The sequence below is a fragment of the Athene cunicularia genome, assembly GCF_003259725.1.
Source record: "Athene cunicularia isolate RWA chromosome 14 unlocalized genomic scaffold, athCun1 chr14_part1, whole genome shotgun sequence".
Classification (NCBI taxonomy): Eukaryota; Metazoa; Chordata; class Aves; order Strigiformes; family Strigidae; genus Athene; species Athene cunicularia.
In genome coordinates, this window is record NW_020799118.1 from 11,661,106 (window position 1) to 11,671,909 (window position 10,804).

Below are 10,804 nucleotides of genomic sequence, written 5' to 3' on the forward strand. Positions count from 1 at the left end.
TGGCTCTTGCTCAATATTTACTACTACTCACAGCCGCGTCAGCACAGGAACACCATGTGCTCCCAGCAGGTTTCTGAGGAGCCCTCCCGCAGCCATTACCCCGTGCCAAAGCCATGCCATGATTTTAGTGCCTCACGGTGAATCACCATGCTGCCGGGCCTCTTGCAGCCAAGGCACAGCAAAGGGCAGGGGGGGGATTCCCTTCCTCCATGGAAATACATATCATCAGGCTGAACCCTACTGCTCACCTCCTCCTCACCCAGGAGCTAGAACAGCCCCAACGCCCCAAAGATGGCGGAGGAAGAGAAAATGAAAAGTGGCCACAAGGGCTCAAGGAATCGGTGCTCATGCCCCAGCTCTGCCCCCAGGACCCTGCAGACTTGGTTTGCACCGTGCAGCAGCAAATCAAATGCAACGTGAGGTATACCAGGGCTTCAGGGCTTGGGGCTACAGGGGAAGGACACCAAAGAGATGACCTGAAGATCTCCCACATCACCCACCAGCTCCCTGCTCATGGTGTCTTCATGGGGGGCAGCAAGAAGCCACCTGGGTGGGGACACGAATCCTTCTGGCAGAGGAAAGGTGACTCTTGCTCCCACTGGAGGAGCCAGGATGGAAACCATCCCACTGGGACCCTTGACACGACGTGCAGCCAGTCTGCACAGCCCGAAACACAGAGTCTGGGAAGCACCGACCTGCTCCCACATTAATCCTGATGCACAAACACTCAAACCAGTGTCAGCGCTCCTGGATCACTGTTGGCTGCTACAGCAGAAGCTTTTCCTCTGCATCCCCAGCCTGATATCCCCCACCATGGTGGATAGCTCTCCTTTTCCACTGGCATAATTAAACCTGACACCCCAACGGGGGTCCACCAAAACCTCCAGGCTCTCACTACACAACCGCACAGCTTTCCTCAAACAGCAAGCAGCAACTCGGTGGGGTCTTCAGCTCCACATTTACTAAGATGTTGTAAAGAATTAAAAAGTATTTTAATTCTCAAAATGATCAGCAGAATCCCAAGGAATGCAGTATCTGGCTGCTAGATTGCAGTCTTGCTTTCCTCTCATGATTTTCTAAAACAGTACCAAAATGTCTTTGCTCTGGTCCATCCTTCAACGCAGTGAAGATCCTCCAGCCACTGGTGTCTGGCACAGGGGCCCCAGGGCTGATTTTGCTCCTGGCACAGGGCACACACCTTCGTTGTGGGTGCTCCCCCTCCTTCCTAAGCACAGAAATTTAACCCACGGTATTTTTTCTTTTTTATATCACCCAAACTCAGTGCAGAAGATGTGATGCAAACAGGCGGGCCCCCACTCCCCGCAGGCAGAGCCCTGCCTGCACAATTAACCCAGCGACACCCTCGCACCGGCTCCGAGCCGCTGTCCCGTGCCTTCCTTAGAAAAGAGCTCGTTACCCTTCGCTGCCAGAGCTGGGAGAGCTACAGACGCTCAGTGGGGGGAGGTTATTGTGGGATGGCACGGGTGCTGGTCCCCACATCACCTGCACCGAGTGCCTGCCAGCAGCAATTAAATCAGCCTTCAAAGAGAGATCCCAGCTTTCCCAGCACCATTAGCCATGCCCTGGAGGGAACACGGTCTATTTTCAGCCACAATGACTTAAGACCAGGTCACCAGCAGGTTAAATGGGACTGTGCAGTATTATCTCCCTGCCCTCCCATTGAGAAATTAAACACCGCTGCGTGATGGGCAGCCTCCAGCCCTGCGGACGCACGCCGCGGCGCCCACCGAAAGGTAAATGCCACATGCCCACTCCTCCCCTCATCCTCCCATCGCTGGCCGTGCCCACCCGCTGACCTCCCTCTGCCTGGGGTGCTGGGTGCGGGGCCACCACGGGATCGCCCCTGGGTTCATCCCTGCCTGTCCTCCTGTCCAGCATAGTGATAGTCCCCACAATGCCCAGGCACCCTAGAAGGAGCCTCAGCACCCCCCGTTCTGCAAACCCAAGACTGCACGGTGCCAGACTGGGGCTGCTCATCTCACCCTTTCCTCCAGAAATCAGGTGGCCCAACTGCAAGTCCCCAAGCTGGGGACTGTCCCAAGCCACTGGTTTCACCAGGGTTTTACTAGGGCCACCAGAGAGGTGGCACCTCCCCACAGGCAGCTCAAACCCAACCAGCCATCCCACCACTAACATCTGGCGAGGAGGTGGCAGCTGGATGTGGGTTTGTTTTGCCTCCCAGGCCCCGCCAGGCAGTCAGCAAGAGCCGGGATGACTCAAAGCCCTGGAAGATGCAGCCTCCATCGCTGCTTATTTTAAAACTTGTTTGCAAAGCAGCTGCCATGGCTTAGTGCCTCTCGGGGCTCCTTGCAAAGGGGAGGTAGCAGTGCAAGGGGAAACTGAGGCACGGAGTGGCACAGCATCCCGATCAGAGAATGCCACAACGCCAACACATGCGTGTTCAGCAAACAGCCGACAACCCCCGTACAACACGGGATGGGATGGGGTGAGCACAAGGTGAAGCCAGAGGCACCCGCATGTACTGCTCTGTGTGTCATGGGGGCAAACACACACTCCTCTCCCAGAGCCCAGCACTGACCTCCACAGGATCTGCAGGGACCAAAACCACCCTGGAAGAAATTCAGCAACAGGCTGCAGACATCTGGGGGTGGAAGGAGATCCACAGATGGAAGACAATCCCATAAGCCTCTTTTCCTTAGGAAACCAGGTTCAGAAGCTCAGCCTGTGCCCAGCCTCTCCTCCCAACCACATGTTCAGCCCTTTTTCCTTCTAGAGGCTCCTGCCCTCCCCACATCCTCCTCAACACCAGCCCACGCCACCTTTACTGCACCAAAAAAGCACTGAACCGTGAAGCGAAGAGGTCTCTGCAGCCAGCAAACGCCCCACACTGCGCACCTCCCTGCCGCCGATAACAGGAGATAAACGCAGAGGCAAATATTATGGCGGTGCGGTTTAATTCCTGATGAATTATGCAAATCCATATTCAAATTGAAGCACAGCCCTTGGGCTCTTGACAAATTGCCAACCTGGCCCCGATGTCACAACGCAGGGATAGCCAGCCTTCCGTCAGGTGAAGCACTAGATGGGTGCCCTGTATACGTATATATACACACATATATGTGTTTAAACATCTCAACTAGGGAGACCAAGAAGCACCTGCAAGAACAATCCAAGAGTGACTTCTGCATGTCTCCTTCCTCCCAGCTGCATTTAGCCTGGCCAGGAAAGGCCACCAAAGCTTTTGTCCTCCACAAGATGGAAGTGGCTTGGGTTGATGGCGAGATTCAAAACAGAGAGATGAAATTCACCATAGCTGGGGCTGGGAAGGAGGGGAGGCAGAGTGGGGCGAGAGAGGAAAGCCTACAACGCTTGTGCCAAAATGAATGTCAGCTCTGAATCTGAGGAAAGGAAGATCTGTCCACAAAATAGTCACAGAGAGGGCTCATCTGATGAAAGTAGGAATTTCCGATCCCACACAAACCCGAACATCCATTAAAAGCAGCAGAAGAATTGTCGCTTTGTGTCACTAATCTCATTAGGGAGAAAGCCCCACTGTAACGCTGGGATTGCGAAGGGAAACCCCACCAGGAGCCCGGCGTGGTGTGCCTGCCCAGCAGAGAGGCAGGACAGTGTGCTGGGCTTTCACTGGCACCCCAGGAAGATGCTTGCACCCATCTTTACTGGCCTGCCCAGATCTTTACTTGCTGGAGTGTTACCCGCTTGGCTTGCGTGTGACATGGAACGTGGGATGCCTCCCCACCCAGCAGATCGGGACACAAAACACCAGAATTACACACACTGTGCGGCAGTAACATGGGGGCTATTTCATTCATACACCGCTCCTGGCACTGTCTGCAAGCAGCACAGAGCCAAATCCCTTCAAAACCCTTCCTCCCAAGCACGCCGGCCGTTTCAATTATTATTTTTTATTTTTTTTAATTAAAAGCAATTAAACCAAATGTATTAAAAGCATATTCAAGCCACAGGGAATTCAGCTGAGAAGAGATCGGGGGCAGAAAGGGAAGCATGGGCAATACATCTAACCACCAAACATAAAAAAGGATTTTTGCTCACAGTAACGCGGCAGGGTAAGATGGATGGCAGTAGAAGCAAGAGCAACCTTTGCAGAAGTTGCCGGGGATACAGATCCAGAGAGACAGGGCTGAGTGCCTCAAAATCTCTGTTATTCCTCTAAAAAGGCACGTTCTCTCCTGAACATGTTGCTCCTTCCCTTGCTCCGAGCCCACCATGTTCAGCTTGCCTGCCTGCATCCAGCGCCTTCAAAATGGCTCTTTGGCCACTGCTACACTGGCAATAAAATTTATTCCCAAGGTCATTCGAATCCTTTTGCCACTATTTCAAGTGTCGCTGGATTTAAACAAAAAACAGCCTCAGATATACCGAGCCCTCCCTCACCCCCTCCTTTCTGCCCACCACCTCCCTGATTTAGAGATACCAAACTCTCAACTACCTTTCGCTTCCTATAACCGTCAGCAACAACAGCTGGAGAGGAAAACCGGAGCATATTGTGCACCCAACAGCTGATCCTCGCGGCGTGGGGAGAGAGCCTAACTGTCACCACCGCGGTGCTGCCGTACGGCAGGGCTCCTGCCGCACCGTCCTCCCCGCCAGCGCGGACAGGGATGGGTATAAAGGGTCTGTGCAGTTGCCGTCCCCTTGGTGTTACAGAGCTGGAGAGAAGCGAACAATAAGCAAAGGAAATAAATAGCAGAGAGACAGTGGTTTTCCCCAGCCAGTGGGTGTATCGCGATGCCCACAGACATCCAGCTGTGCCACCCCGGAGGGAAGCCAGCCAGAAATGCGGGGCTGGGAGGAGACATGGGAAGAAGGAAAACCCCAAATCCTCATGGCTGGGTAGAGGCAGAGCATTCCCTTCCCAAACTTTGCTTTTTAAAAAGCATTCCCAGCTGGAGAAGCTAGTGAGGGGCTGCTGCAGCTGGGTGCAGTGCTTCTCCCTCACCCTGGCCCCACAGGCAGGGAGCTCGGGGCTGCCCTTGGCTCCCTGCCGTCCCCAACCCCGCCTGCATTTTCAGGTCGGTTCAGGGCCCACCGTGCTCTCCATTTCAGCAGCAAGGCAGAACAAAGCACTCCCTTGTCCTCGGCACCTCGAGCAGGCGATGCTGGATCACGTTACCTAACCCAGACCAACATCTCCTCGTCCCGGCAAGGCAGCTTTCGTGTCAGCACATGCCAGGCTGGCCCCGATTCCCTGCACCACCTCCCGCCCGAAGCTTTAACTGGACCAGTTTAGTACATGCCGAAAACACATGGGGCCTTGTTTCAACTCATCGGGCGCTAACCCCAGCTAAAGGAGGTGATCCGACACCCTCCTGCTGGTCGCAGCCGTGGCCGAGCCGCAAGGTGCTCACCTGGAAGGCTGCCGTAACGACGTTAATTCCCCTTAACAATGTTCATCTCCATATTCATCAGAAGATGGTGAAATGACAAGATTGGGGGTTGTTTACTATGTAATTATAAACTAATTTCAGCTTTACCCAGGGTTATCCTAGGAAGGAGATCTAAAATTTCCCTTACGAAAGCCCTGCTCTGCTAACCACGTCTGCAGCGAGATTAATTCCCAGCAATTTCCATTTCTCCAACAGCTGCTGTGTTGGGAAAGAGCAGGAGCCTGTCCCCAACACCAGAGACTTGCCCGGTGCCCCATGCCATCCCTGGCTAGGATTTCTAGTGCCAGCACATCCTCTGGATCAAATTTTCACTGGCACACTGTCAGTCGGGGCCGGGACCAGTGATCGTCCATCCCCGTCAAGGAGAATCAGTGCTGGGTGGGGGACAAGGGTTGCTAGAAACCACGCTAATAGCAGCACCGTGTATCGGAGGCAGAGCCAGGCTCCTGCCCGTTCAGCTGGGAAAGGTATTAGAAACCCTAACACAGCAGAGGATCCCACAGGACCTTGCTCCGAGCAAGTTTGCGTCACCACATTGGCCCTTGGGCTCTCGTCCATGGTCCGAGACCACCATCCCTGCAACCAGCTACCGCCACTTGGGATGGGAACTCGAATGGGGGCTGGAGGACAGGGTGGACAGTCCTTCCCCCCCCTCCTGAAGGATGAAGATGTCACTCCACAACCCATCCAACTACCAGGACCTTGGGGAAACCACCGGGACGTCAGAGAAACATGTCCCCAGCACTCTAAAAGCACATGGTGAGAGACTACCAAAAATGCAGAAGTCCTGTTTTTTCCCCTCCCCCATTTCATCCCCAGCGTAAAACCAAAGAGACTGCTCCTGCCTCGCTCACAGCCTACGAGTTGGCCGCGGGCCGAGGGAGCTGCAGGGGCAACACTTAATGGCCGAGCGCTTCCTCCGCCTCCGGGGATGCCGGGTGTAAACGGGAGAGTGCGACGGGTCCAAACACAACATCCCTGCCCGGCACAGGCCAGCATCACCTCCCCGAACCCTACCAGGACAAGAACACTCGCTGTTCTGCCTGAACACACGTATCGAAAAGCATCTAATTTCACCAGGGCCCCAAGGAGGAGAAATTATCTCCCCAGACAGGTCTCCGGCCGGTCCACATTCCTCTCGGTGTTACACAGCAGCCCCTGCCCCAAGGAGCCCCCCGCGCTCAGCCCCTCGCACCACCCTCTGGGCGGGCAGGGAGGGGGAACCGCGATTTCAAGGGCCATTAAACACCGATGGTATTTTCCTTGCAGCATCAAAACGTGACCAAAAAAAGCTGCGTCGAACCACAGCCAAAATCCCGCCGCTCGTCTGGGAGCCCTTTCCCTCCCAGCTCAGCTACTGGGAGGAGATGGACACGGCTCGGTCGAGCACCACATCAGCGCTACCCCAGTGTCTTCTATCAGTGAAGTGATTTTAGCGTGGATGCAGTTTAGATAAGCAAATTGTGCTTCTGCTGGCACTGCCGACAGCAAGGCCTCCTCTGCAAAATCTGCGGGCTCAGCAGAAGCACAATTTTGCCATTATAAGGATGGCTACAGTGGGATTTTGCTGGCACAGCAAAGCTATCCTGGGGGGAGGGTATTTCCCCCCCCCCCATGCTCCTACCTGGCCCAGCTGTCTCAAAAACTTCTCCCAGGCACAGCAGGCCTGGAAGCAGGGATGGTCTCCAATCTCCTTAAATCCCTGCATCTGAATACACATGCTAATGTGGAAGTAGGAAAGCAAGCAAACCAAAATCTCTCCCTTCAGCCTGACTGCTTTCCTTTCAGCCACGGCTCTCGAGCTGGATTTAACACAAACTCAGCTCTGCTCGTACAGGTGCGTCCCTTTTCCAGGGCACTGAAAGTGTTTCTGACACATATTTTAATGGAAAAGGCTGGACATCCTTTCATACAAACACTGTCTGTTCCAGTAACCCCCGCATACGCACCCCACCCAAGAATGGATACCTCAGTACATGGGAAAAAGCAGATTTTTATTATTATTATTATTATTATTATTATTATTATTATTATTATTATTATTTTAAATTCAGAGAGCTTTTCTTGCATGGGGATGTTATTTGCTCGCACACAGACCCGCTGCCTGGCAGGCAGGGACACGATCCCAAAGCAGCCCTTTGCAACTGAGTCCGAGGGAGCCTTTTCCACCTCCCCCAAAACACAGAAGCTGCCAAGAACAACGCGCCCGCCGCAGGATGGAGCCGAGACCGGGACGTTCGCTTGGACCCGAAGACGGTGGAGTAGGGAAGGAGCAAAACAACCCCCCTCCCTATTTTGAGCCGCAGGCTGCAGAGCAGAACGAGCTACCGCTTTAATGGTCTCGGCTGCCTGACTCCACCGATTGCAGCCTCTTTTTGTGCAAGTTCTTCCCGGCAAGCTCGCCGCTGCCAGGGATGAAATTCCATTGCGAACAGTCACCTTCCTCCCAGGCCCTCAGCGGGAGCACCCCACTGCTCCCCAGCCCCCACAACAACCCCCCTGCCCTCCTCGGGGATGGGAAGATGGTGATGCCCAAAAGTGCAGGGGGGCACACGGGATGGCAGCCCCACAGCCGAGGGCTGGCTCACCTCCCGCCTCGGCTTCCAGCCCACTCCTCCCTTCGCGTTCTTTCAACAAAGGGGCTTCTGTCCCCGTCCCCCCAGCCTGCACGGCGGCAGCTGAAACGCTACCACAGACTAGAAACCCCCCAGAAAGGAGCCAAAGGTCTAGGGGGTCAATGGACACAGCCCAGGCGCCCGTATTTTGGTGCTGGGGCAGAGCCTGGACAGCCGTAGCAAGCAGAAGGTACAAGAAAAATAAGGAGTCGGTGCCGGCGATAACTGGATTCTCAAATATGGCCAATCGCGCTATTTTTACAGGGGCGTATTTATTTTAGGAGGACGCTGGGACGGATTCAACAGTCTCTTTCTTCAGGCCGATGGTATTTAAAGATCAGTTTGAACTGGCTCTATTTAAAGGCTTTGCTTCCTGCCTACTTTTTTTAACCCCTTGCACAAGCCTTTGCTTTCCACCCCTCCAAACCCCTCCTAAAACCAAAACAACCCCCCCCAAAAAAAAAACAACCCACAAAAAAAAAAAATCAACACTGCAAGCACAAACCTACAAAGGGCCCCTCCGTAGCAGGAAGCAATCATCATTTCAAACAATATTGTCAAAGCCGTAAAAAAAAAATAATAATCCCTGCCTATCCCACTGCTGCGGTATAATGGAAGTTTCGACTGTTAACTGTAGGTATCTTTTTAATGCAGTTTAGCCTGGTTGTGAATTGCCATGCCGCGGAGAAGCCAATCCCAGAGAACAAGCTGTGCCAGCAACCGACCCGGGGAGCGCGCGGGGAGAGCCGGGCTCTGCGGAGGCGCAGGTGGGGATGGGAGGGTTTTCCAAAGACTACAGAGAAAGAAAAATAAAACTAGAAGTACCAAGAATACATTCCCCCCGCCAAAAAAAAAAAAAATACTGGAGGGATCACAAAACCCATTCCTTCTGTGAAGGGCCTCAAATCCGAGGCTCGGTCCCAGTGGGAAAGCTCACAGGCAGGGAGCGACGCTTTGTCGGCTCGACTGGAGCTCAGCGCCTCCCTCCCGGGCTGCCTGGATTTCAGGGAAGCACCAGAAAAGGAAACTTTGGGAGGGGAAATAAAAGAAAACAACAAAAAAAAAAAGAGAAAAAAAAATCACCCAATAAAAAAAATCAACAACAACAACAAAAAAAGGAAACAACAACCCGCACTCGGTTTGGCTTGATATTGTCCAGACGAATTTTTTGCAGAGATCGTATTCTGCTTTAGTGGGAGGTGGAGAAGGGGAGGAAAAAAATACCCAGGACAAAAAAAGGGAGGGGGGGGGAAAAAGCAAAGACAAAAGGGAAGGAAAAAAAGGTGTTCGCCCATGTGCTTGGCTTCATAGCCGTTCGCTTTACACCTCTCCTTTTAGCACCTGGGAAATTGGCACTGCCACCTAGTCTAAAACTAATAAATCTTTTTCCCTTGATTCGGGCTGCTTCCTTCTCTGCAGATGTTGGCAATCAGGTTTGCAAATTTCAAAGTCATTCATCCCAGGCGGCTGGGAGAAAAGCAGGTTTATTATTGCAAAACCTGTCACCCTCCCAACGCCTAAAGTAAACTCCGAGTCACCTCTCCACGCCCAGGGGAAAGAAAGGGGAAAAAAAAAATAATAGAGCCAGAGAGGGAAATCAAACGGTCAGAAATCCCTCACGTCCTCCCAGGGCAAGCTCGGCGGCAGCCCGGCAAAACAGCGTGCAGGAGTGCGGGCAGGAGAGTGCAGGCAGCGTTCTCCCGGCAGCCGCCGGACCCCGCGTTATCCCACCCTGCGAGTCGCTGGGAAAGGGAGCTCGGAAAGTGGGGAAAAATTAAAATCCCTCCAAAACAACAAAGTAATTTAAGCAAATAAATAAAAAGCTGACTGGGGAAAGAAAAAAAAAATCGCCTACGTTACAATGTCTGGGTTTTGGTGGTTTGTTTTTTGTTTTTTTTTCCTAATGGAGAGGCAGCCGTGGAGCTGCCCGAAGATGGAGCGCGTCGAGAAAAGGAAAAAAATAATATAAGGAGAGAGAACCCCTGCATAGAGGTTTTGTTTGCAGATTTTAAAAATATTAACTACCAAGGAAAAAAATAAAAAACAAACCCCCAAAATGCCCAAACGCGCACACTGCCGGCAGTGCTGCCCGGGACCGCGGCTGGGCTCGGGCTGCACCGCCCGCCGCCCCCCAGATCCGGCGCGGAAGGAAACCACCAAAACTGCCCCGTTTTGCCCATTTTCCCAGCCCTCGGGTGATTCTTGAGTTTTTTGTTTGTTTTTTTTTTTTGCCTGGCCATGAACACCCAGCGGGGCAGCGCAGCCCCTTCCCGAAAATCGGGATTTATTCCCCGTATTCAATCCACAAAACACCCGCCGCCGCGTCGGCGGGGATTTTCCTCAGTGCCAACCAAACCGGGCGGGGAAGGAGAATTTTTGTCGGCTAGGAGCGAGTTTTTTCCCCTATTCTCCCATTATTTTTTCCCCCATTCCCCTACTATTTTTTCCTCCCCTACTATTTCTTCCTCCATTCCCCTATTTTTTTCCAAATCAAAGCCAAGCGAAGCAGAAAACCCTTGGGGAAAACATGCGAAAAAGCTGCAAGCGCACATACATATATTATTATTCTCTGGTTTGGTTTGCTTTTTTTCGCTTAAAGCCCCGCCGGCCCCGTGAGTCGGCAGCATCCGCCGCTGCCCGCGGAGGCGCAGGGGAGGGAAGGCGGAGAGGGGTGAGGGAGCTGCCGGGGGGGTCCGCGGAGCCTTACCCGGGTGGGAGTGGAGGCTGATGCCCGATGCGAGGAACTTTCCGGGCTGGAGGGCGGCGGGGAGCCCGGCG

At 53.4% G+C, this 10,804-nt stretch overlaps 1 protein-coding gene across 3 annotated transcripts in view; it reads right to left on the bottom strand.

The window, feature by feature from the left end:
* The window catches only part of TNRC18 (trinucleotide repeat containing 18), a 55,113-nt gene extending 44,315 nt beyond the window's left edge, over positions 1–10,798 (bottom strand). For all 3 annotated transcript variants that reach the window (XM_026858773.1, XM_026858774.1, XM_026858772.1), the window contains exon 1: positions 10,734–10,798. The gene's annotated coding sequence lies outside the window, so the exon portion shown is untranslated. The remainder of the gene's footprint in view (positions 1–10,733) is intronic.
* Between the last annotated feature and the right edge of the window lie 6 nt (positions 10,799–10,804).